The sequence below is a fragment of the Prunus avium genome, chromosome 2 (genome assembly GCF_965620075.1).
Source record: "Prunus avium chromosome 2, drPruAviu1.hap1.1, whole genome shotgun sequence".
In the NCBI taxonomy this organism is placed as follows: domain Eukaryota; kingdom Viridiplantae; phylum Streptophyta; class Magnoliopsida; order Rosales; family Rosaceae; genus Prunus; species Prunus avium.
Window position 1 is genome coordinate 36,650,259 of NC_142285.1, and position 25,763 is coordinate 36,676,021.

The following is a 25,763-nucleotide window of genomic DNA, read 5'->3' on the forward strand; positions in this document are numbered from 1 at the left end:
TGCGTAAGAATCTCATTTCCCTTGGAACTCTTGATAAGAATGGTTATTCATTCAAAGCAAATGGAGGGAAACTCATAGTCTCAAAAGGTTCACTTGTGATTATGAAGGGAGAGATTCAACCAAATTGTCTATATAGGTTGTGTGGTACAACAATCATAGGTGGAGCAGCTGTATCTACAAGTAAGGACTCGGAAGATGAAACTCAGCTTTGGCATTTGAGGCTAGGGCACATGAGTGAGAGGGGCATGCAGGAACTACACAACAGAAAATTGTTGAAAGGTGTTCAAAGTTGCAAGCTTGAGTTCTGCAGATTTTGTACCATGGGAAAGCAATCAAAAATAGCTTTCAAGCAGCGAAACAAAGAGGAAGAAAGCACGGGTGTGCTAGATTATATTCACACGGATGTATGGGGGCCATCACCAGTTAAATCGAAGGGTGGAGCTCGCTATTTTGTGACTTTCTTGGATGATTTTTCCAGGAAGGTTTGGGTCTACTTCATGAAGGAGAAATCTGAGGTCTTCACCAAATTCAAAGAGTGGAAGGCGGAAGTAGAGAACCTAACCGGAAGAAAGATCAAGATCCTAAAGAGTGACAATGGTGGTGAATACAAGGACAGCAAGTTCCTTGAGTTTTGCAAAAGTGAAGGCATTAAGAGGCACTTTACCGTGAAGAAGACACCCCAACAAAATGGAGCTGCGGAGAGGATGAACCGAACTCTCATGGAGCGTGAGAGATGTATGAGAATTCATGCAGGGTTGCCCGAATCTTTTTGGGCAGAAACGGTTAACCACGCTGCCTATTTGGTTAACCGATCGCCTTCAAGAAATCTTGAGTTCAAGTGTGCAGAGGAGGTATGGTCTAAAAGGTCAATTGATTATTCGAATCTTAAGGTGTTTGGGTGCAGTGCATATGCACTTATTCCTAGTGATGAAAGATCCAAGTTGAAGCCAAAGTCTCTTGAATGTATTTTCATCGGATTTGAGAGTGGTGTGAAGGGCTACAAGCTGTGGGATCCAGTGAACCACAAGAAGATACTCAGCAGAAATGTTGTGTTTGATGAGAAGACCATACCTATGAACAAAGTCAAGAATTCAGAGGCAAAAGAGGATGTTGTTGAGAAAGAAACAACCATTGAAGTTCCACTCAAGAAGGTGTCAAGAAAGACTTCACGGAAACAGCCAACTGAAGACGTTCAGGAGGAGGTGGAGTCTGACATTGAAGAGGAAGAAGCTGGGCAGCATCAACAACACACTCAAGAAGAAGAAGAGGCTCAAGAACAGGTGGAGCCATCATCTATAGCTCGGTCTAGGCCCAAGAGAACCATCAAACCACCTCAAAGGTTTGGATGGGAGACGGATGTAGTTCACTATGCCCTAAATGCTAGTGAAGAAGAACCAACCACGTTCCAAGAAGCTGTTGAGAACAAGGAACGGGAAAGTTGGATGGAAGCTATGATGCAAGAGATGGAATCTCTACACCAAAACTCAGTTTGGGAGTTAGTTCCTAAACCCAAAGGTCGCAAGGTTATTGGCTGCAAATGGGTGTTTAGGAAGAAAGAAGAAATGCATGAGAAGGGTGCCACCTTATTCAAAGCTCGGTTGGTGGCAAAAGGATTCTTGCAAAAGGAGGGAGTTGATTATGATGAAATCTTCTCTCCGGTGGTGAAACATACTTCTATACGACTACTACTCTCCATAGTAGCACAAGAGGACATGGAGGTGGAGCAAATGGATGTGAAGACTGCTTTCCTTCATGGTGAATTGGAGGAAGACATCTACATGAGCCAACCTCAAGGGTTCATTGAAGCAGGGAAGGAAAATCTGGTTTGCAGGTTGAAGAAGTCTTTGTATGGACTGAAGCAATCTCCAAGGCAGTGGAACAAGTGCTTCGATTCTTACATGATAAAGATTGGGTATAGAAGATGTGAATCTGATTGTTGTGTTTACTCTCATGCATTCAAGGATGGTAACTTCATCCTTTTGCTTCTTTATGTTGATGACATGCTAATTGCATGTAAGGACATGTCAAAAATCCAGAATTTGAAGACATTGCTTGGAAGGGAGTTTGACATGAAGGATCTTGGTGCTGCACAAAAGATCCTAGGAATGGAGATAAGGAGAGACAGAAAGGAAGGCAAGTTGTGGCTGTCACAATGCAAGTATATTTCCAAGGTACTTGAAAGGTTTAATATGATGGATTGCAAACCGGTGTCTACTCCTTTGGCGGAGCATTTTAAGTTAAGTGCAAAAGAATGTCCTTCTACGAATGTGGAGAAGGAGGAAATGAGTAAAGTTCCATATGCAAGCTTGGTAGGGTGTCTCATGTATGCAATGGTGTGCACACGCCCCGACTTAGCCCAAGCCGTTAGTGTGGTGTCAAGGTATATGGCGAATCCTGGAAGGCAACATTGGACAGCAGCAAAGTGGATTCTCAGGTACTTGAAGGGCACCAAAAGGCTTGGGATATTGTTTGAAAGACAACAAGGAAATGCATGTGTGTCGGGGTATGTAGATTCAGATTATGCAGGAGATTTAGACAAGAGGAGATCCACCACAGGATATGTCTTCACTTGTGGTGGAGGACCGATTAGTTGGAGAGCAGTGTTACAATCGGTTAGTGCCTTGTCTACTACGGAAGCGGAGTATATGGCGTTAACGGAAGCTTCAAAAGAAGCGGTATGGCTGAAGAGATTGGCAAAGGAATTCGGGATAGCTCAAGACTTGGTGGTGATTCTAAGTGACAGTCAAAGTGCTATTTGCTTAGTGAAGAATCAAGTGTTCCATGGGAGGTCCAAACACATTGATGTGAGATACCACCGGATAAGGGATTGGGTGAATGATGGAGACATCACAATAATGAAGGTTCATACAAATGAGAACGCTTCAGATTGCCTAACAAAGCCAGTCACAACAGCAAAGTTCAAGCATTGCTTGAGCTTGCTCAATCTTGTTACATGCTAAAGATTGAGGTGGAGTTCTTGAGAGTTATCAGGGCGATTCTCAAGACATTACAGATGTCCTGGAAGGCAATGATGTCCACAAGGAGCATTAGGCTCGCCATGGTGGAGATTGTTGGAAAAAATGGCTCACCTAAAAGGATACAAAGTTTTTGGCGCTCAAAGGATGATTTTGAATCTGCCTAAAAGCGACCGGTCGCTGGACATTTGCGACCGGTCGTTTTGAAGCAGATTCGAAGTCTCGTAAGTAATCGACGAGCGACCGGTCGCTAGTTCTTTGCGACCGGTCGCAGGCACAAGAGCGACCGGTCGCTGGACATTTGCGACCGGTCGCTTAGAAGCAGATTCAAAGTCTGGAGGGAAAACTTCTGGCGACCGGTCGCCCATTCCTGACGACCGGTCGCTCCAGTCGTGCTGTGATGCTTTGCTTACGTATTTTCAACTGTCTTTTCAATGGCTATCGCTTTCCACGAGTTTGCAGGTGCTTAATGGATCACTTCTGAGGTAAAAGAGGGTTGACTACCTGCTGGATAGTTGGGAGAGCACTCATGGCTAATTGGTTATCCTATTTTGATTAATCTCCTCTCCATTTTCTGGTTTAATGGAGGTGGCTGAGTGGGATTGTATTACCTAACTAATCTGACCCTTAGTCTAAGTGGTGACTAAAAGGAAAGAACGTGGAGGACAATCAGATATCCTATCTCTTGTCCATTGGCTTGTGTAGGTAATGGGATGAAGTAAGATAACACAAGGGAGAAAGAATGTTGAACTAATGTAGTGGCAAAAGCTGAAAACAAGTTAGAGTTTTTTCTTGTAGAGAGCTTTGTTCAGAAAAACCAAGGTGAGAGCAAGAGAGTTCTCTAAGTGTATCAAGGTGTTGAGCAAGGGTGTGAGAGAAACAGATTGTGAGGGTAGTGTTCTAAGGGGGTTTCCTTTGTAAACCAAAGTTGTAACCTATCTTCATTAGTGAAATTTCTCAAGGTGATCACCAAAGAGGATGTAGGCAATTTGCTGAACCTCTATAAACACTTGTGTCATTTGTGCTTGGTTAATTTCTGTGTGTGTGTGTAAGACTCATCCATCATTGAGTTCTTTGTCCAAAGTCCATCAACAACAAGATCTTAAAAGGGCAGTGAGTTAGTCATTCTAATTCACAACACATGGCTCGATGGTGTACGCTCGTATAGCGAAAAAATATAAAATGTCTTATCGATACTTTTATTGAATATATAAATTTCAGGGAAGCTTTGACGCAGAAGAGTAAAGATACATACAAATATATAATTGGAAGTGGCTAGAGCAAACCTGAAAAGTAATGCTGCTGAGATATGAGAAGAACTTGTGGTCGGTTTTTTACGCTTATACATATGTGTATATCTCGCAGCATTGTTCATAAATATGTGAACATCATTCTGTTTGCATAAGCTTATTCTAACCAAGGTTATAAATGTACTTTGTCTTCATTTTGTAATTCATATCATTACGGTTCTTCTGTTACTTTAGAAGGGAAAGATCAAAGTAAATTAAATAAAATAATCTGCAGACTTTATGTGCAGTTCTGAGTTTGAGTTAGGGGCGGTCCTACCCTAAGGGGAGGGTAGGCAGCTGCTTACTCCATATTTTGCCAAACCAAAAATTACCCAATACCCAATACAATCAAATTTCTTTTGCCTACTCAAACCCAATCCACCAGAGGTGGTCCTACCCTAAGGGCAGGGTAGGCAGCCGCCAACTCCATTTTTTGCCAAACAAAAAATTACCCAATACTCAATACAATCAAATTTGGGTAATCTACTGAATTGCCCCCTGAACTTGTACATAACTCTCAATTTACCGCCTGACCTTTTTTTTTAGCGAATTAAGGGCTCGAATTAAATTTTATTATCAATGTTCCCCCTACCATCAAAATTCGAACATTTCATCTATTATTCCGTCCATTTGACTCACGTTGACTCTTTTTTTAGGGTTATTTTTGTCATTCAGCGCGGATTGAATTACCAACCTCTCTCACACACTTCGCACATCGCTTTCACTTTGGTAGGGTTGGAAAGGGACTGAATTAAGGGCGGGAAAGGGGACAAAATCGAGGGAATCTGAAAGCTTTTTCATAAAGCTTCTTTTGGCTCTGTTGATTCGACGCAACATGACTATGGATGTGTTGCCTCTGTAGGTGCGGAACAGAGGGCCTCCTCCCAAATACAGTAAGTAATCGCTTTTCCCAAGTTGAAATTTTTTAAGCTTGCGTGGTCCTTGGTCTGTCGGTGCTTTTGACATTTTGTGGTGTTGTGTGATATGCCTTTTTGAATATGAAATACTTGTGGTCCCAAAGCATTTGTGTTGTTTTGTTTGCATAATTGTCGGTGGATTTGAGTCAATTTCAAGTTTAGAATGGTAGTTGGGCAGTAAAGATAAGTTGGTGTGATAAAATAGTTCTTTTATATATCATTTTCTGTTTTTTTTTAGGTGATCCAGATTTGTTCTCCCTAGAAATTCACCATGGAGGTTATATTTCAGTGGGGAAGTATGTTCGGGGTAAGGTTACATGGGCAGACAATTGTAATGCTGACCACCTGTCAATGTTTGACCTGTATGATGTTGCTATATGTTTAGGCTACGACCATCAAAAAATTCAGTACCACTACTGGAACAAAAGAAGGGGATTTGTTCCAATTGAAGTAGATGCTCATGTGGTTGAGTTTGTGGAGCATACACCTACCTCTAGAGTTCAACCTTTATATCTGTCATATAAGCATCAACCACATTTCTCAGAGAGCCAGGCATCTGTATCTGCTCCACAGTTGGGGTTGGAAGTAGAAGTTGAAACTGAAACTGATGTTGGTGATTTGGGGAACCAGTTTGTAGAAGTGGATGTTGATTTAGATGATGATGGTGATGGTGATGATGAGGAAGATAATGAGGGAGATAATGAGGCAGATGAATTTGAAGATGATGAGCTGAAGATGATGATAGTGGAGAAGAGGCTGAAGATGATGATAGTGAGACAGACATTGAGTTGATTGACTCTGAGTTTGAGCAGTTAGATGAAGAAGGGTTCAAGACAGTCTTGGAAGAGGATGACAACTTGTTTGATAAACATGTAGTTGATGAAGAAAATGAAGAATACAATGAAGAACCTGGTGAGGTTGACAGTGAAGACTACAATACCGACGAACTTGTAAGTCTTGATGAAGAAGATGATGAGGATGAAGGTGTGAAAAACCGTAGGCGCAGAAGAAAAGCTCCTAGGTTTAAGCAGTTTAAAAGAGAATCTGATTTGCTGAAGCCAACATTTCATTTGGGAATGGAATTTACCAACATGGAGTAGTGTAGGGAAGCAATAAGGTATTATGCAGTTTCATGTGCAAGGCCATTGAAGTGGGTGAGGAATGATTCATATAGGGTGAGGCTAAAATGTGAAGGAGATAATAAACAAAAGGTTCCATTTCCATGGATGCTATATGCTTCTCATGTGGGGAAAGGTCCAACTACAAGAATTAAAACATATATTTCAAGGCATACATGTGGAAGGAGGCAAAGAACCGAGTATGCCACTTCATCATGGCTATTAAGAGGTTTGATGAGGAGTTAAGAGATAATCCCAAGATGAAAGCGACAGATTTCATGAAGATAATAAGGAAACATTATGCCATAGATGTAACTGAGGCTCAAGTTTATAAAGCCAAGAGTTTTGCAAAAATCAGAATTCAATGTAGTATTCAAGAGCAATATGGAAAGTTGTGGGATTATTGTGAGGAGTTAAAGAGCAATAACCCTGGAAGTACTGTTATTGTGAAAACTGATTTGCAGGGTGAGAATCTTATTTTTAAGAGGATTTATATATGTTTTAGAGCACTTAAAAAAGGATTTGTGGAAGGATGTAGACCATGTCTACCGCGCAAATCTCACGGCCTGGAGTGCCGGGCCGAAGGGATATGCGTTGACACACGGCTTCCTGCTTTTGGATGCGGTGCGGTTGTGCGCGGGCGTGCCAACACGGTCTACCGTGCATCGAGAGGTTGATGTGGATGGAAATGGTTAAGTGGTGCGCCTGTTTGAACTCGTCTTCTAATCAAACGATTGTAGCCGAGAGAGGAACAAATCTCGGCTGTCAGGTTCACGGCCTGAGCTACAAGGCCGTTTAGTGGTGTTGGTAGTGGGTTTCGGGCGGTGCTCCGGCGCGCTGCTCAGTGAGCGACGGTCCTATGATATATGGGGTGAATGAGCGAATAGCAAATATGGTGCTCCGGCGCCTTGAAAATCAAGGGTCGTATGATATATTGATGAGTGGATTTTCCTTACAATCTAACGCTACTCCTAGGAAAGTGAGTAAAATATTGAAAGTGCATTACAGGAAAATATAAGTTGCTCCGTGGGAGGCTTTGGTTTGGTGTTTGAACCCTTTGGAAGTAGTCTTAAGCCTTGTATTTATAGGAAGAGTTCATGGAGGAGTAATCGAGGCTGAAATCCTGCATAGTGGAGTCTGATTAGAGCAAGTGGGTAGTCCAATCGACATTTGGGATCGTGAAGTATGGTGGTGTGACCCCATAAATCCTGGTGAATCTCGGCCGCCGCCCTGATCGTGGGTTCTGCGCCTCTGTCCGTGGGGACGCATTTATTGTTCTGATAGCTGGTCACCCAATCTCTCAAGCTGTAAGAATCCTTGTGAGAATGTCTACGTCTAATCACTCTGTTTCCTGTCGCCACAACCTGACTTCAGTCACTTCCCACATTCCCTCGTGCATTAAATGTTTATTCGTGGCCAGTGGGTTTGTTGCAATAAACAGAGGCATTACTTCATTAAATGAAGCATGGGACCCTGCTATCACGTGATGATTTGATTTTTAATACCACTGGCCGTGATTTTGTTCGGCCTCGGCCTCGGCCTATTATCGAGGCCGAAATGATCGTGCCTTAGCAACTTTTCTTTTGTCTTCAGGAGGGCCAAATATCTTGGCGAAACGCTGCGTTTGAGCAAATGCCAGGGCCGAGAAAAAGGGGCTCCTTCGGTCAATTCATGGCCGTGATTTATTAGGCACAAACATTGCCCCCACATCCTTGGATTCTTCGGTCTTGTCATGGGCTGGGGCAGAATGGATTCCAAGGGATGGACCCTTTGCATTCCTTCTGAAGTGATTGACAACTGGAGCATTAAATGCGCAGGCCAATCGGCTCATTTAATGCTTCAGGCACGTCTTGCAGACCATCATTGCCCAGGGCGTCGCTTCGCCTCGTCAAATGAAACGACGGTCTCTGAGCTTTCGACACGTCATCGTGCTTTTAATTCGCGCGAGCCATCATTTTACCCTGCCAATCAAACGGCGGCCCCCAGGTTCCTAACATATCCCCGCGTGCTCTGAGTGCGCTGTCAAGCCGTTCGTCTTACGAGAACCACACCTCTTTATTTTGAATTCTAGCGCCAGTATAAAAACCCAGACTCCTTCGTCTTTTCTTCACACTCCCAAAATCCTTGAGTTTACGCTCCTCGAAAGCTCACTCCAACCTTCCCAGTTTCCTCAGCCTTGAACATTCTTGAGCCTTTCTTTGATTCCTGGGCTTCATCCTTCTTTGTCTTAACCTGCTCTGATGGCCCTTATTGTAGCCCTTCCAAAGCCAAGGAGCTACATCTGCTGAACCTCATGATTTGGCAATTTGGCCTGGTCCAGATGGCTCCTCCTCTCCTGCTGTCTACCAACCGCCTTTCGTCCTGGGAAGTCGACGTGAGCCAAAACCAAGATGCGGCCGAGGTCCCCTCTCATCCCCGGAGGAAGACGACCTCCCTCCCTATGAAGCCGAGGAGAAAGTGCAATGCGATTGATGAAGATGGGAGTACCCGATATGATGACTCTAACTTGGCCGTGTTTATTCGGCTGAGGACCCCGGCCGCTTACCATGGCCAGAGTGACGGCCGCTCATCATGGCTAGAGTGTCGGCCGCTTTCCAAGGCCCTTGCGCTTACCATGTCCGGAGTGACGGCTCTTTCTGTGGTTGGTGACGACATGGGTGGCGGGGATACTGCCTCGGGGTGAAATGTCTGTCTGTCCAGCAAGAAGATCATGAAGCCGTTGTTCGTAGATTTAGGATGTGATATTTTATCATGCGTATTTGTAATCGGCCATGACATGGCTGTTTCTTTGTAAATGTGTCCACTTTTTAAATGGAGTATGATTTTCCTTTCCTCTTGTTCCGCCATTTTATTTACTTGCCAATTGCAATCCTTAGCACTCTTTCTCGGTCGTTTCCCATAACGACGGGGTATACTTCTTCAAATACTGGCCGTTTATTGGCAAGTCGTGCCATTCCCCATCCCTATTTCTCAATTGAAATGCACATCGGCCAAGGATTCGTTCAATAATGAACGGACCTTCCCAATTGGGTGAGAACTTGCCGAACCGAGGGTCCTTTATCCCGATAGGAAGCACGGCTCGCCATACTAAGTCGCCCTCGGCAAAGGTCTTTTGTTTGACCTTTCTGTTATAGGCTCTCGCAGCAATCTGCTTCTGTGCCTGCATTAGGTTATAAGCATCGAATCTAGATTGCTCCAAATCTTCTGACTCCTGAGCCATGGCTTGCGCATAATCCTTCCCTTCTTGTCCAGGCTGTTCTGCCACACGAAGAGACCGAACCTTTAACTCCATTGGAACGATGTCATCATGACCGTAGGTTAAGGCATGAGGAGATGTGTCTGTGGCCGAGCGTTTTGAGATCCTGTAAGCCCAAAGGGCTTCGGGGAGCAAGTCGTGCCATGCCCTAGGTTTTTCCTCAATCATTTTCTCGAGAATGCCCTTGATTACCTTATTGCTTGCCTCGGCCTGTCCGTTAGACTAGGGGTAGTAAGGTGTTGAGTGGACCAATTTGATCCCCATTCTTTCGGTGTACTCCCGAGTCTCGGCCGATGCGAAAACTAGGCCGTTATCGGTCGTGATAGTCTCAGGATAACGGCCGTGATAGTCTCAGGTATACCAAACCTGCGGACGATGTGATTCTCGAAGAACTTGACCACCTGTGCGCTAGAAATTGACCGATAGGACTCTGCCTCGACCCATTTAGTAAAATAGTCGGTCGCCACCAAAATCCATGCGTGCTGGTTGGATGCGGCCGGATGGATCTTGCCGATGATGTCCACGGCCCACCCTCTGAACGGCCACGGTTTAGTAACTGGGTGGAGAGCTTCGGCCGGTACCCTTTGTATGGGGCCGTAGATTTGACACTTGATGCACCCCCTCACATACTCTATGCAGTTTTTTAGAATGGTCAGCCAATAATAGCCGTGCCTCCGAACCAGCCATCTCATCTTGACACCAGACTGGTGAGCGCCGCAAATCCCTTCGTGTGATTCGGTCATGATGACCTTGATGTCTTCGACGCTGGGACATAGGAGCAATAAGCCGTCTGACCCCTTTCGATATAGCTCGTTTTGATAAATTAAATAACACCGAGCCCGGAAACATGTAGTCCTCTCATGGCTACCGGAGGGGTTACGTAAATATTTCACTATGGGGTAGCGCCAATCGGCTTCCGCCGTGCTGACTTCATCGGTGAGCTCGGCCGATGATACTTGTGCTGCCATTCCTCTTTCGGCCAAAGCCGGCAAGGTACGCCTCTCGATTCTTATCACACGATCGCGGTCGTCGTCCGGAATATTTACGCCTGACACTACCTGGGCCATTTCATTGGCCTCATAGTTTTCGGCGCGCGGTATGTGGACAAAGGAAATCCTGGAGAAATTGTCGGCCGTATTGAGGGCCGTCACGTAATACATAGTTAAATTCTCGCTTGTGCACTGGTATTCCCCGGTCAGTTGGTTAATAACTAGCTGAGAGTCTCCATAGACCAAAACACGGGTTGCCTTCATCTCTTTCAGGATTTCGAGACCGATAATGAGTGCTTCGTATTCGGCCTGATTGTTGGTGCATTTGAAATCAAGTTGGAATGCGAATTGCCATCTTTGCCCTTGAGGGGACTCGATCATGACTCCGACTCCTGACCTGGCCTCGATACTGGATCCGTCGAAGTACATGGTCCAGTAGTTCTTCTCCATGCGGGCCATGCCGATCTCGACCTCCAACTCCTCTTCTTGCCCCTGGGCCGGGTGATGAGCCAGGAAATCGGCCAATGCCTGACCCTTGACCGACTTCTGAACCACATATTGGAAAGTGAATTCAAATAATGCCATCATCCATTTCCCAATTCGGCCGCGTATGATCGGCCGAGTGAGCATATACTTTATGAGATCGGTCTTGGAGATAATCTGAACGACCGAAGGAAGCATGTAATGGCGCAACTTAGTAGCCGCAAAATAAAGTGCCAAGCACAATTTTTCAATCAGCGAATAGTTTAGCTCGGCCATGTTAAGGGTGCGGCTCAGATAATGCACTGCTTGCTCTCATTCCGACTCGTTGTTCTGAGCCAGCAGACAGCCGATAGAACCCTCTGAAGCCGAAATATAAAGCCTTAAGGGTTTCTCTCTCTTTGGCGGCATAAGGACCGGTGGCTGAGATAAATATTTCTTGATGTCGTCGAGGGCTGCCTGATGTTCTGCTCCCCATATGAATCGTTCCGTGTCTTTCAGTTTGAGCAGAGGAGTCAACGGGCGGATTTTCCCTGCCAAATTGGATATGAATCGCCTTAAAAAGTTGACCTTACCGAGGAAGGACTAGAGTTCCTTCTTGGTCTTCGGCGGAGGTGTTGCCATAATGGCCGTAGCTTTATTTTTATCCACCTCGATCCCTCGTTGGTGAACCAAGAAACCGAGGAAGTTTCCAGCAGTGACACCGAGAACACATTTCTTAGGGTTCATCTTTAGGCGTAGGCCCGCATTCAGTCGAAAGCCTGCCGGAGGTGGGCTACGTGGTTGGCTCTGGATGGGGATTTTACAACCACGTTATCGATGTAAACTTCGACGGTTTGGCCAATGAGGTCATGAAAAATAAGATTCATAGCTCGCTGGTATGTCGCGCCGGCATTCTTTAGGCCGAACGGCATGACCACCCATTCATAAGTTCCGATTGCGCCTGCACATATGAACGCCGTCTTGTGGACATCCTCTTCGGCTATGAAAATTTGGTTGTAACCAGCATGGCCGTCCATGAAAGACAGAAGTTCGTGCTTTGCGACTCCGTCTACCAAGAGGTCTGGCATAGGCATGGGGTATTCGTCCTTAGGGGTTGCGAGATTCAGATTTCTGTAATCAGTGCAAACCCTCAAAGCCTCAGTCCTCTTTAAAACTGTTACGATGTTGGCCAACCATTCAACGTACCGGGCCGTTCGGATGAAGCCGGCTTTAAGGAGCCGTTCAATTTCCTCTTTGACTTTAAGTTGTACCTCGGTGGAGAATCGCCTCGGCGACTGCTGGAAAGGCCTAAACCCCTCCTTGATTTTTAATTCGTGCTCGACCAAACTTCTCGGCAATCCAGGCATCTCATGATAATCCCAAGCAAAACAATCTTTACATTCATGGAGCAGGCCGATAACTTCGGCCGCTAATCCAGGGTTCAAAAGCTGTCTTACAAAAAGAGGCCGTGGTTCGGCCTCCGACCTTACATTTATTTCTAACAAAGGGTCCTGGACTTCGGGATAGCCATCTTCCATCTCGGCTGGTGCCGTTTCTAGGTCCTCAATGGTCAAAGCGCCCGCCTCGTCTGATTCGTGGAGGAACTCGATCAGGTTGATCGGTGAATTTGGCCATAAGGATCCCCCCGCCCAATGTTCCAGTAGCCTCTCTAGCAAGTCAGTCACGACCGCTGCTCCTTCTTCTCTAGTGGCCTTGTCTGTCATCTAAAGGCTGGTGAGGTCGATCAACACTCCGCGCGCCGAGTCCTGTCGGACATTCTCGGCGCCTAGCTCCAGTACTTTTTGGGCCGTCGTTCTGGTTGGTCGGCCGCTTGCATCGTGGCCGGTGAGAACAACCCATCCAACGTCGTCATCGTAAATCCGTGCTTGTACGGCGTTGGCCTCGAAAGGTTTTTCATCGGCTGGGTGTATAGACACCTTCTGGCCGTCCCAAAAGAATAATAGTTGGAAGAGGGAAGACGGTATGCACCCGGATTGGTGGATCCAATCACGGCCGAGCAATATATTGTAGTCCACATTGGATTCGACTACGTAGAAGGCCGCGACTCTTGTCTGATCGGCCACGGTAATCTTTAATGGCAACACGCCAATGGTTTTAGATTTATCACCGACGAAGCTGCTCATGACCACGTCGCTGGGGATGAGGTCCTCCTTTGACTTGTCCAACTTCCTCATCAAGGAATAAGGAAGGATGTTGACCGTTGCCCCACAGTCAACGAAAACCTTGGATACGGGCACACCCTCTACATGAGCCGAGATGTATAACGGCTTGAGGTGTCGGTATTTGTTCGGCTCATCTCTAAGAATTACCTCGTTAAATGCCACGGCTAATAATTCTTCCTTCGTCTTTGGCCTCTGATCAAGCTGCTCCTCGACCATGTCATCTTCCAAGCCGTTGGTTTGCCCGCCTGGGGCTGAAAACTCAGATAGTAGCACCAAGACCATATTCATGCCGACTTCCTCCAGCTCCAGCGGGTTTCCCCTACCAGCCTCCTCTTCGGCCTCACAGCCGTCTTTGGTGAGGACTTTTTCCTCGACCATCCCGAGGATTCCTTCATATTCTTCATCGGAGATTCCCAAAGTGGGGTCGTCTTCGGCCTCATGCCCAAAGAAAGGATCACCAAGGCCCTCGATCACAGGCCCTGCGGTCCCCGGGATATTGCCTGTGGATGCTTGGATCCTAGGGGGGTCCGAGGCTTTGGCCTCCTCCTCGAGGGCCCATCTAGCCTTCGCCAATGTGTCCCTGGCCGTTATGTAATCATCCAAACGGCTTACCCGGGCCTTTTCCTCGGCTGTTAGACCAAAGACGGTGTCGGCTGAAGTCACGGTAAAATATTGGCGAAGATATTTTAAGTCGCCCCTGCTGAATGGGGCCTTAGCCTCCAAACCTGCTAGGCCCGGCTGGTATCCCAGCATTCCTCTTGCTCTGGCTTCCCTGTTTGCCTGGTATACGGCCTTGATGGCCGAGTCGGATCCGCTGGTAATGAGGAGCCCCTCCGCCTTTGTATTTTTGAGGGCCAACTCCACGATTTCATGGCTCTCAGGGGTCATGCCGTATAGGTCTGTGGCTGAATGGTCTTTATGGAATTCCATGAGAAAGGACAGACCGTTGGCCAAAAAAGGGGGGTCCCTTCCGCGATAAATGTCGATGATACCCTCGTCTGTTCTTTCCAAGAGCGCAGTCTTCGGCTGATCCGAAATGGCCGTCGTCCCATGGGGACTCTCGTCCTGCCTAGGGCGCCACGTCCTTGGAGGCTTGGTGCTGGCCATTTTCGCTGTTGAGGGAATAATTGGAATGGATGGTGGCCCGTCCGTAGTCGCCACTTTCTTTTGGCGCTTGGATCCTTCAGCCTCGGTTGTCTGTGTTCTGGCCTGCTGAACCTGTCTCTGCATTCTCCTCAGCTGGGTTTTTGTCAGCGGTTCGGCCCTGCCCCCAGGCCGTGTATAGTACCAACGAGCATCACGTATGACCGGCGGTTTGAAAGTCGTCACTAGCCTAGGGGCGGCCTCGTTCCTGTGATCTGCCGCGGTATAGGGGGTATGTGCCCCCAGGCGGTCAAAAACAGCTCTGCTGGTCGGCCAATGGTCGTAGCGACCGCTGAATTTCTTCACGGTCGGTTGGGGTGACTCGGCGGCCTTCCTCTTGTTCTCCTGCGGCCTGGTATGACCGATCTCATACTTGCATCGCTCGCAAAATAGCGGCTCCAATTCGGCCAATGGCTCCTTTCCTTTCACCGTCCGACGAGCTTCCCAACACCCGGTTGGGAGTTGGGCATCAACCATGTTGACGACAGGTGGAGGGAATGGCTTGGAGTCAACCTGCATGGCCGCCTTCTCCGGAAATTGGAGCTTCTTTTCGTCTATCAACTTCTGGATGACGTCTCGCAAGACAACGCAATTGTTGGTGTTGTGAGACCAAGAACTGTGGTATTTGCAAAACGTCTTCCCTTTGAGCTCGTCGGGCTTCGGAATCTTGTGGCCGAAGGACAATTTGACCTTTTTCTCGGCCAATAGCAGGTCGAAGATAGCCTCGGCCCTTGTTAAGTCAAAAGTATAGGCCTTTGTTTCCCGCGTCGCGAACTTGGCGTCGGGAATTTTGGTGCGGCTATTGTCGGTCTTAACAAGTCCTTTGCAGACGAAGGGCTTGTCTATGCTGACTTCGGCCGAACTCATCTCTACTTCGTCGCCCTCGGCCACCGCAGGGCCGTCTGCTTCGGCGTAGCTGATAATGGGATTTCTGTAGTAAGTCCCTTTTGAAGCCGTCTTCTTCTGTATCTCTTCCTTCGACAAGGATGCATATCTGTCCACCATGTTGGTCAAGTCATACATGTCCCGGAATTCGAGTCCCTGGAATTTCTTCCGGTACTCGAATTCAAGCCCTTCTTCGGCCATCTTGACAAATTCCCTCTCTGGCAGGTTTGTCCGGCACCAGTTCCTACACGTTTTGAATTGCTGCAGGTAATCACGAGGTGATTCGTCTGACGCCTAGCTCATTCTAGCTAGCTCGGCGACTGTTATCTCTCAGTTGGTCTGATAGAAATGTTCGTGGAATATTCTTTCCACGTCAGGCCAATCCCTCACCGAATTCTCTGGAAGGTTTACGGCCATTGGGACAGGGGACTCGGCCGGTGTGACCGAGCTGGTTGACGCCAGATGAGCGCCATGGGTTTGGCCAAGGTGCGTGTGCGTTGCCGCTGGAATGGCCGAACCGTAGTGAAGGTGAGAGCCCGGCGGAAACAACGACGCCTACAATGGTGGTGAGACGGTCGGATTGCTCTGACCGTACTGTTGCGATGAAACAGTGGTCGTGTTGCTTGGGCCAGGATGGGTCTGGACGGCCGCAGTGTAAACCGGGCCGAGTGGATGGATCCCGGGATGCGCGAGGCTGCTTTGCCCTAGCGATACGGCCAAAGCATGGAGCGGTCCATGTGCTGTCCCTGCCGAGTAGGTTGGTCTGGGATTCGCCCATGTGGGCTGGGACTGCCCCCAGCTGTTTGTCGGCGGCAGAGAATGCTAGTCGTAGCCTGACGCTTGGGTGCGGCCAGGGATGCCTAGGCTACTGCTTTCGCCGTAAGGCTCGATCCTTTCGCACTCCTGGCCTCTCTGTCCAGCTCTGGGAGGCGTCATGGGCGAGGTTGCCGGCATCCTCTCCTGGAAAAGCTGTCTGCCGCACAAATCTCACGGCCTGGAGTTCCGGGCCGAGGGGATGTGCGTTAACACAGGGTTTCCTGCTTTTGGGTGCGGTGCGGTTGTGCGCGGGCGTGCCAGCACGGTCTACCGTGCGTTGATGTGATGATGAGTGTTGGATGGATAAGTGGTGCGCCTGTTTGATCTGTCTTCCTAGTCAAACGATTGTAGCCGAGAGAGAAACTGGTCTCGGCTGTTAGGTTCACGGCCTGAACTACAAGGCCGTTGAGTGATGGTGTTGGTGGTGGGTTTTGGGCGGTGCTCCGGCGCGCTGCTCAGGGAGCGACGGTCGTATGATATATGGGGTGAGTGAACGAACAACAAGGATGGTGCTCCGGCGCCTTGAAAATCAAGGGTCGTATGATATATTGATGAAATGGATTTTCCTTACAATCTACCACTACTCCTAGGAAAGCAAGTAAAGATATTGAAAGTGCATTACAGGAAAAAATAAGTTGCTCCGTGGGAGGCTTTGTTTTGGTGTTGAACCATTTGAATGTAGCTCGAGTCTTGTATTTATAGGAAGAGTCCCTGGATGAGTAATCGAGGCTGAATTTACGCATAGTGGAGTCTGATTAGCGCAAGTGGGCAGTCCAATCGACATTTGGGATCGTGAAGTATGGTGGTGTGACCCCAGAAATCCCGGTGAATCTCGGCCGCCGCTCTCGATCGTGGGTTCTGAACCTCTGGCCATGGAAACGCATTTATGGCCTGGATAGTTGGTGAACCAATACCTCAGGCTGTCAGAATTCTTTGTGAGAATGTCCACGTCTAATCACTCTGATCTCAATCACCAAATCCTGACTTCAGTCACTTCCCACCTTCCCTCATACATTAAATGCCTCTTTGTGGCCAATGGGTTCGCTGCATTAAACAGGCACTACTTCATTAAATGAAGCCTGGGACCCTGCTGTCACGTGATGATTTGCCTTTAATGCCTTGGCGGCAATTTTGTTCGGCCTCGGCCTCGGCCTCGGCCTGTGCTTGAGGCCGAGATGATAATGCCTTAGCATTTCTTCTTTTATCTTTGGGAAGGCGAAGTGCCCTGGCGAAACGCTGCATTTCAGCTTCTGCGAACAAATGCCAGGGCCGAGAGAAAGGGCTCCTTCGGCCAGCTCATGGCCGTGGTTTATCAGGCACAAACAAAAGCGTTCGCAGCTCTGAAGAGAATCTGTCCATTGCGGCCATGAAGGATGTTTCTATCCTGTAGGCCTGCTTGGACATCAGCTCCTCCACTACTGCCTGTTCTTGCATAGACTCGGTCATGCGATCAGTCGTTATTGGAACGCTGGCCGAGATCCTGACCGAATGTTCGGTCTCGGTGATAGTGATTGGTGGGGTGGACTCAGGAGACTCAGAAGTCATTTCGACTGCTTTGTCTTTGAGCTTTGCCTGTGCCCTAGTTTCCACCATAAGTTTTTTTGACAAGAATCCCACCGGGCGTGCCAAAAGTGTCTACCGCGCAAATCTCACGGCCTGGAGTTCCGGGCCGAGGGGATATGCGTTGACACGCGGTTTCCTACTTTTGAATGCGGTGCAGTTGTGCGCAGGCATGCCAGCACGGTCTACCGTGCGTCGAGAGGTTGATGTGGATGGAAATGTTTGTGCCTGATAAATCACGGCCATAAGCTGGCCGAAGGAGCCCCTTCTCTCGGCCCTGGCACTTGTTCGTAAAAACTGAAACGCAGCGTTTCGCCAGGGTACTTCGCCTTCCTAAAGACAAAAGAAGAAATACTAAGGCATGATCATCTCGGCCTCAAGCGCAGGCCGAGGCCGAGGCCGAACAAAATCACGGCCAAGGCATTAAAGGCAAATTATCACGTGACAGCAGGGTCCCAGGCTTCATTTAATGAAGTAGTGCCTGTTTAATGCAGCAAACCCACTGGCCACAAAAAAAGCATTTAATGCACGAGGGAAGGTGGGAAGTGACTGAAGTCAGGATTTGGTGATGAGGATCAGAGTGATTAGACATGGACATTCTCACAAGAATTCTGACAGCCTGAGATATTGGTTCACCAGCTATCCAGGCCATAAATGCGTCTCCACGTCAAGAAGCTCAGAACCCACGATCAAGAGCGGCGGCCGGGATTCACCGGGATTTCTGGGGTCACACCACCATACTTCACGATCCCAAATGTCGATTGGACTGCCCACTTGCTCCAATCAGGCTCCACCATGCAGATTTATAGCCTCGATTACTCCTCCAGAGACTCTTCCTATAAATACAAGACTCGAGCTACATTCAAAGGGTTCAACACCAAAAACAAAGCCTCCCACGGAGCAACTTATTTTTTCCTGTAATGCACTTTCAATATCTTTACTTGCTTTCCTAGGAGTAGTGTTAGATTGTAAGGAAAATCCATTCATCAATATATCATACGACCCTTGATTTTCAAGGCGCTGGAGCACCATCCTTGTTGTTCGTTCACTCACACCATATATCACACGACCGTCGCTCCCTGAGCAGCGCGCCGGAGCACCGCCCAAAACCCACCACCAACACCATCACTCAACGGCCTTGTAGTTCAGGCTGTGAACCTAACAGCCGAGACCAGTTCCTCTCTCGGCTACAATCGTTTGATTAGGAAGACGAGTTCAAACAGGCGCACCACTTATCCATCCAACACTCATCAACACATCGACGCACGGTAGACCGTGCTGGCACGCCCGCGCACAACCGCACCGCACCCAAAAGCAGGAAACCGCGTGTTAACGCATATCCCCTCGGCCCGGAACTCCAGGCCGTGAGATTTGCGCGGCAGACAGGAAATGGTTAAGTGGTGCGCCTATTTGAACTCGTCTTCTAATCAAACGATTGTAGCCGAGAGAGGAACAAATCTCGGCTGTCAGGTTCACGGCCTGAGCTACAAGGCCGTTTAGTGGTGGTGTTGGTGGTGGGTTTCGGGCGGTGCTCCGGCGCGCTGCTCAGTGAGCGACGGTCGTATGATATATGGGGTGAATGAGCGAATAGCAAATATGGTGCTCCGGCGCCTTGAAAATCAAGGGTCGTATGATATATTGATGAATGGATTTTCCTTACAATCTAACGCTACTCCTAGGAAAGCAAGTAAAATATTGAAAGTGCATTACAGGAAAATATAAGTTGCTCCGTGGGAGGCTTTGGTTTGGTGTTTGAACCCTTTGGAAGTAGTCTTGAGCCTTTTATTTATAGGAAGAGTTCATGGAGGAGTAATCGAGGCTGAAATCCTGCATAGTGGAGTCTGATTAGAGCAAGTGGGTAGTCCAATCGACATTTGGGATCATGAAGTATGGTGGTGTGACCCCATAAATCCTGGTGAATCTCGGCCGCCACCCTGATCGTGGGTTCTGCGCCTCTGGCCGTGGGGACGCATTTATTGTTCTGATAGCTGGTCATCCAATCTCTCAAGCTGTAAGAATCATTGTGAGAATGTCTGCGTCTAATCACTCTGTTTCCTGTCGCCACAACCTGACTTCAGTCACTTCCCACCTTCCCTCGTGCATTAAATGCTTATTCGTGGCCAGTGGGTTTGCTGCAATAAACAGAGGCATTACTTCATTAAATGAAGCATGGGACCTATGTTGCACGGACACGGGTACGGGGACACGGGAACGCGACACGGCGACACGGAAAATCTCAAAAAAGTAGGACACGGCGACACGGCGATACCGAAAATTTTAAAATAATAATTAATTCTCAATATTTCAATGTCACATAATTCCATAAAATAAAATAAATAACTCATGTTCATCATCCATACATAATAATTAATACACCACAAAATAAAACATAAATGATTCAATCTTCTTCAATGGAAACTGAAGATAAGCTCAAAGAAAGATGATCTCTGGGGCCTGGCTTGAATTAACTTGCTGAGATGATCTCTGGCTGTTTACTTCTACCATGACTGGATAAGCTACTTCTGTTTTCCTTTTATTTTCAACAAACTCTTTCACCAGTTCAGGGGTCGAGTTCGCTGTCTTGTTTTCTTCCAGACTTGAGGTAGCTTGGACTCCCTTCAATCATCGTTGTCTTGTTTTCTTCCTGCCGTGTCTTGACCGTGTCGGAGCCGTGTCTTGACCGTGTCCGCGGCGTGTCTTGACCGTGTCCCAGCCATTGACCGTGTCGGAGGCGTGTCGAAGGCGTGTCGGAGACGTGTCGGCATGTCGGCGTGTCGGACACTCCGACACTCCAGTAGTTTGGCGTGTCGGTGCAACATAGCATGGGACCATGCTATCACGTGATGATTTGATTTTTAATACCATTGGCCGTGATTTTGTTCGGCCTCGGCCTCGGCCTATTATCGAGGCCGAGATGATCGTGCCTTAGCAACTTTTCTTTTGTCTTCAGGAGGGCCAAATATCTTGGCGAAACGCTACGTTTGAGCAAATGATAGGGCAGAGAAAAAGGGGCTCCTTCGGTCAGTTCATGGCCGTGATTTATTAGGCACAAACAGACCAATGGTGGGTTTTGATAGGTGCCATGTTAAGGGTTCTCACCCAGGGCAAATTCTAAGTGCAGTTGGGGTTGATGGAAATAATGGGATGTATCCAATTACTTTTTCTGTTGTTGAAGTTGAAAACACAGAGACTTGGAGTTGGTTCTTTGACATATTCTTTCAAGATGTAGGTATTCAAAATGGCAATGGCTGGGTTTTCATTACTGATAAGCAAAAAGGTTTAGGGAATGCCCTTCATGCTTTGATGCCCAATGCTGAGCACAGGCATTGTGTGAGGCATTTACACAATAATTTCAAGCTTGCATGCCATACTAGTGCAGCTTTGAAGCAAAGGTTGTGGGTAGTAGCTAGGGCAACAACATTACCTGTATTTGAAGCTGAAATGGAGCAGATGTTGGGTCAGTCTGAGGCAGCATATAAGTGACTTGAGGATAGACCAGCTGCTCATTGGAGTAGATCACACTTTAGTACAGTCCCAAAGTGTGATATACTTCTAAACAACTTGTGTGAGTGTTTTAATGCTGCAATTTTAAAAGCAAGGGATAAGCCCATTGTTACTCTTTTAGAGAGAATTAGAACATACTTGATGCTTATAATGGCTAGACTTAGAGAAACAGTGTGGCCCCATGAGGTTGGTCCAAGAATATTTGCTATTGTGGAGAAGAATTCAATTGAAAGTGGCCACTGCATAGCTTCGTATGCTGGTGGGGAGAAGTATCAAGTTAATAGTATGTTGGGAGCTATGTTTGTTGTGGATTTAAAAAGGCATACATGCACCTGCAGAAAATGGGACTTAAGTGGAATCCCATGTCCACATGCCTTGGTTGCAATAGCAAAGAGTGAGCACAAACCTCTGGATTTTGTGCATGCACTTTACAAAAGGCCGGCATATGATAGGGCTTATGAGGGCTATATATCTCCAATGCCTAGTCAAGCATATTGGAGAAAAACAGGTCATGTACCTATCAGGCCACCTCTTTATCACATCCAACCAGGAAGGCCCAAACTTAGTAGAAATAAAGAACTTGATGAAATACCAAGAGGGGCAACAAAACTTAAGAGGTATGGCATTGTAATGACATGCCGTAATTGTGGACAAGAAGGTCACAATTTTGCAAGTTGTTCCCAAAATGGACAGGTTAGATTTGTTTTTAATTTTTTTGTTTCCACATTTCATTTGTTGAAAATGGCTATGTTAACATGTGAATTGGAGTGTTTTTGCTATGTTCACATGTCATTGGAGTGTTTTTGCTATGTTAACATGTCATTTGTTGTTATTGACAATGAAGGGGCAACCTAGAGGTGCTAGAGCAAGAGTCGGCAGAAGGGGAAGAGGAGCTGTGAGGGGAAGAGGTGCAAGGGGAAGAGGAGCTACAACTAGTAATGGAGGTGTGCTAGTGCCAATGCAAGTGGAACAGTTGGTGTCAAGGGCAGAGGTGTTGTGAGAGGCAGAGATATTGTGAGTGAACAAGAACAAACTCATGCCAGACCAAATTTTAATGTAAGTACTTGGATTAAACCTTGATGTTTTACAATTATTGTGGTGTGTTTTGAAGGCTTAAGGGAGCTATGCTTGCAACAGGTGAAAAGAGGAGCCCATGCCCCCCATATCATAAGGAAGACCAATCTATTTGTTGGTTCACAACCTGCCCAAGGTTCAAGTTCCCAAGCTCCTTCACAACCTACCCAAAGTTCACAAGCTCCTTCACAACCTGCCCAAAGTTCACAAGCTCATCAAGGTTCAAGTTCACAACCTCAACCAATGGTAACTTCTCCAAAAAGGCCTAGGTTAAAATCTCCAGCAAAACGAATATGGCCATGGAGAGTTTAGTGAGATATTTGAAGTGAATGGTTGAAGAATTGTGATGTTTATTTTGGTTTTGTGGATCATTTTGGTTTGCAATCTATTTTCTGGTATATTTTGAACTGATTTTGTACAAGCTAACTTGTAATGGTTAGTGATGAAGATGTATTTTTGAAACTGAATTTGGACAAGCTTTGATGGCAAAGCTATATGTTGTGGATGTGTATGTGTATGTTTAAGGGATTTTGAACAAGACCGTTTAGGGGATGTGTCTGTGTATTTTGAAGTGCTATTAATGTAATGACATGTGAATTCAAATGTTGTATTTTGGCATACTTTGAAGTGCAATTCATATCTTTGGTGTGACAGTTACTATTTCAATTGTCAAAATGAGAGCATGCATTTTCATTCAACAAAACAACTCATACATTGATTACATTGGTCACAACACTCAAAATGAAGCCAATTACACACCCTTTCTTACCTTTACAACAAGCCAATCACCCATCCCTTTCTAACTATTACAAAATGCCAATTACCATCCCTTTCTAACCATTACAAAATGCCAATTACCCATCCCTTTCTAACCCTTACAAAATGGCAAGCACCCATCCCTTTCTAACCCTTACAAAATGCTAACTACCCATCCCTTTCTACAGCCACCCATTGGTGTCTTTATCTTCATTAAAAATCAAGCACATAATAACCCCAAATATGCACAACGACACCTAAAACCATGGGTTTTTCAGCTTCGAATTCCCTTTCTTTTTTTCTACTTCCAACTTGTTAATTCTCCTCAGCAATCCTGGAATTATTTGCTTAGATCTATTGCACATAACAAGGTCACCCCACTCCCACATTTGACAACGATTCTGCAAAGACAGTTTTAAAACTTGGAAACTCAAAACTGAAAATTAGAAACCCAAACTTCAAAATTCAACTTACCCACGCATAAACATAAAATCTTCATCCTGGATGTGAAGAGGTCCAAGAAGTCTGAATTTTTGCAACCTTACCACAGTAACAGACCCGTGATGGCAACATCAATGAATTGCCATCTTCGAACTCTGAACTCCCTCTGTGTGACCCATCAACCCTGCCAGGTAAGTTCATCCTCATCTCTCTCTCTCTCTCTCTCTCTCTCTAGATAGATGAAAATCGCCAGAAACAGAAACAAATGGAGGTGGAGCACGATATACGTGGGAAGTGTGTGAAGGTTTGACTGGGTAAGGGTTCAATTCTCTGACTGACGAAAATAACCCTAAAAAAAGAGTCAAAGTGAGTCAAATTGACTGATTAATAGATGAAATGTTCGAATTTTGACGGTGGGGGAACATTGATAATAAAATTTAATTCGAGCCCTTAATTCGCTAAAAAAAAAAGGTCATGTGGTAAATTGAGAGTTATGTACAAGTTCAGGGAGCAATTCAGCAAATTACCCATCAAATTTCTTCTGCCTACTCAAACCCAACCCAATAGGAGCCATCTACCCTAAAGGCAGGGTAGGCAGTGCCAAACCAAAAATTACCCAATACCCAATACAATCAAATTGCTTATGCCTACTCAAACCCAACCCAATAGGAGCCATCTACCCTAAGGGCTGGGTAGGCAGCCGCCTACTCCATTTTTTGCCAAACCAAAACTACCCAATACCCAATACAATCAAATTGATTCTGCCTACCCATTTTTTGCCAAACCAAAAAATACAATCAAATTTCTTCTGCCTACCCCATTTTTGCCAAACCAAAAATTACCCAATACCTGTGGTTGATTGAAGAAAAGGGAAGGATTATGAGGAAATGGAGAGAGGAAGAAAGAGCCTTCATCCATAGAGGAGCATGTGCATGCCAAATTCTCTAGAGAAAGAAAGAAAGGATTCTAACTATTTCAAGATTTTAGATTGGTATATACTCGTTTGTAGTTAGGCATAAAACCTAGGTTTTCTTTCCCTCTCCCGCCTTATTCCCTTCTCTGTTCGCTCTCTCCCAAACGACATTGTACGATCCGAATTCAAAGTTTTTTCTTATGTAATGGTACTTTTTCTCTTCGCTATCTGTATATTGATTTTATTGTCATATATATTACAAATTTACATCAAGATAGTGGTCTTCTAGGTTTTTGGAAATTTTTATCAATTCGTGCACCAGTTCATCTTTACTCCTAGAGTTCTTTTTTTTTTTTTTTGGTCAACTACTCCTAGAGTTCTATTTCCATCAGATTGTTATGCTTTCCTTTATATGAAGCAACCTTATAAACTAATTATAATGGATATAGTCAGGGGCGGCCCTGGGGTGGTGCAAGTGGCGCCACCGCACAGGGCCTCCGATTCTTGAGGGCCCCAAAAAAAAATTTCTTTATATTGTATATATAGTATAGCGTGCAAAATGTTTACACAAGAGCATGTCTGGTGGAGTTGGCTCCAGCGCATGTTCACTTATTGGAAGCACCAGAGTTCGATTCTGCCTGAAGTCAGTCCATTTGGCTTTTTTATATTATTTTTGCTTTATAACCATAAACTTTACATAATTATTATAAATATAAATTTAAAAAAAAAAAAACAGAAAGCCTTTTAAAAAAAAAAGGGAAACATCGAAGTTAACAACAAGAAGAGTATATATATTCCCCAAACACTTTTTACTTCAAAACCAAAAATACTTCATGGTTTTTTCTTTCTCTTAAACTCTGATTTTCTGGTAAGTAATCATCATCATTCATCAATCTTTATTTGGTTTTTTTTCAATCATTTGACAATTTTTGTTATTCTTTCAATTTCAGGAATTTCAACACCAAAAAGAGAAATTCCTAATTCCTAAATTCATAAAGACCACTCAAAATCAAATAGTCAGACTACTCTTTAATTTGTTATTGCCAATTTTTTTTCTTCCTATTAACCAGAGATTGCTTATTGAAGGCAGCAAGGGACCTTTTAGGGGCACAATGAGCTTATTTTTGTACCAAACATTTAAATTTATCAAATGGACACATTTAAATTTTTATGAATTTGATTTCTGATTGTCATTACATATTTATTGATTGTGACTTTTAGGTATAAAAAAAATTGTTTATAACATTAAGTCATGGCAAAAAAAAATTTATAGTATTTTTGTATTAGATTATGTGAGGCCCCAATTTAAATTTTGCACAGGGCCCTCAAAATCTCAGGGACGGCCCTGGATATAGTATTTCATGGTATATGTGATTGTATTCGTGGTAGATATCTGTATATGATTCTGGGCTTCCAATTGTTGTGGTTGGCGTCTGGTATTATCTGTAGTATTTGTAAGCTCTACAGTTAATCCATACACCA

The 25,763-nt window shown here is 45.8% G+C and overlaps 1 pseudogene across 1 annotated transcript; it reads left to right on the forward strand.

Moving 5' to 3' along the window:
* The first annotated feature begins 18,978 nt into the window (after positions 1-18,978).
* LOC110764020 (uncharacterized) lies at positions 18,979-22,714 on the forward strand (annotated as a pseudogene). The gene is made up of 3 exons (XR_002527841.2): positions 18,979-21,790; positions 21,942-22,153; positions 22,235-22,714. The product of XR_002527841.2 is annotated as an uncharacterized LOC110764020 (transcript).
* Positions 22,715-25,763: the final 3,049 nt, after the last annotated feature.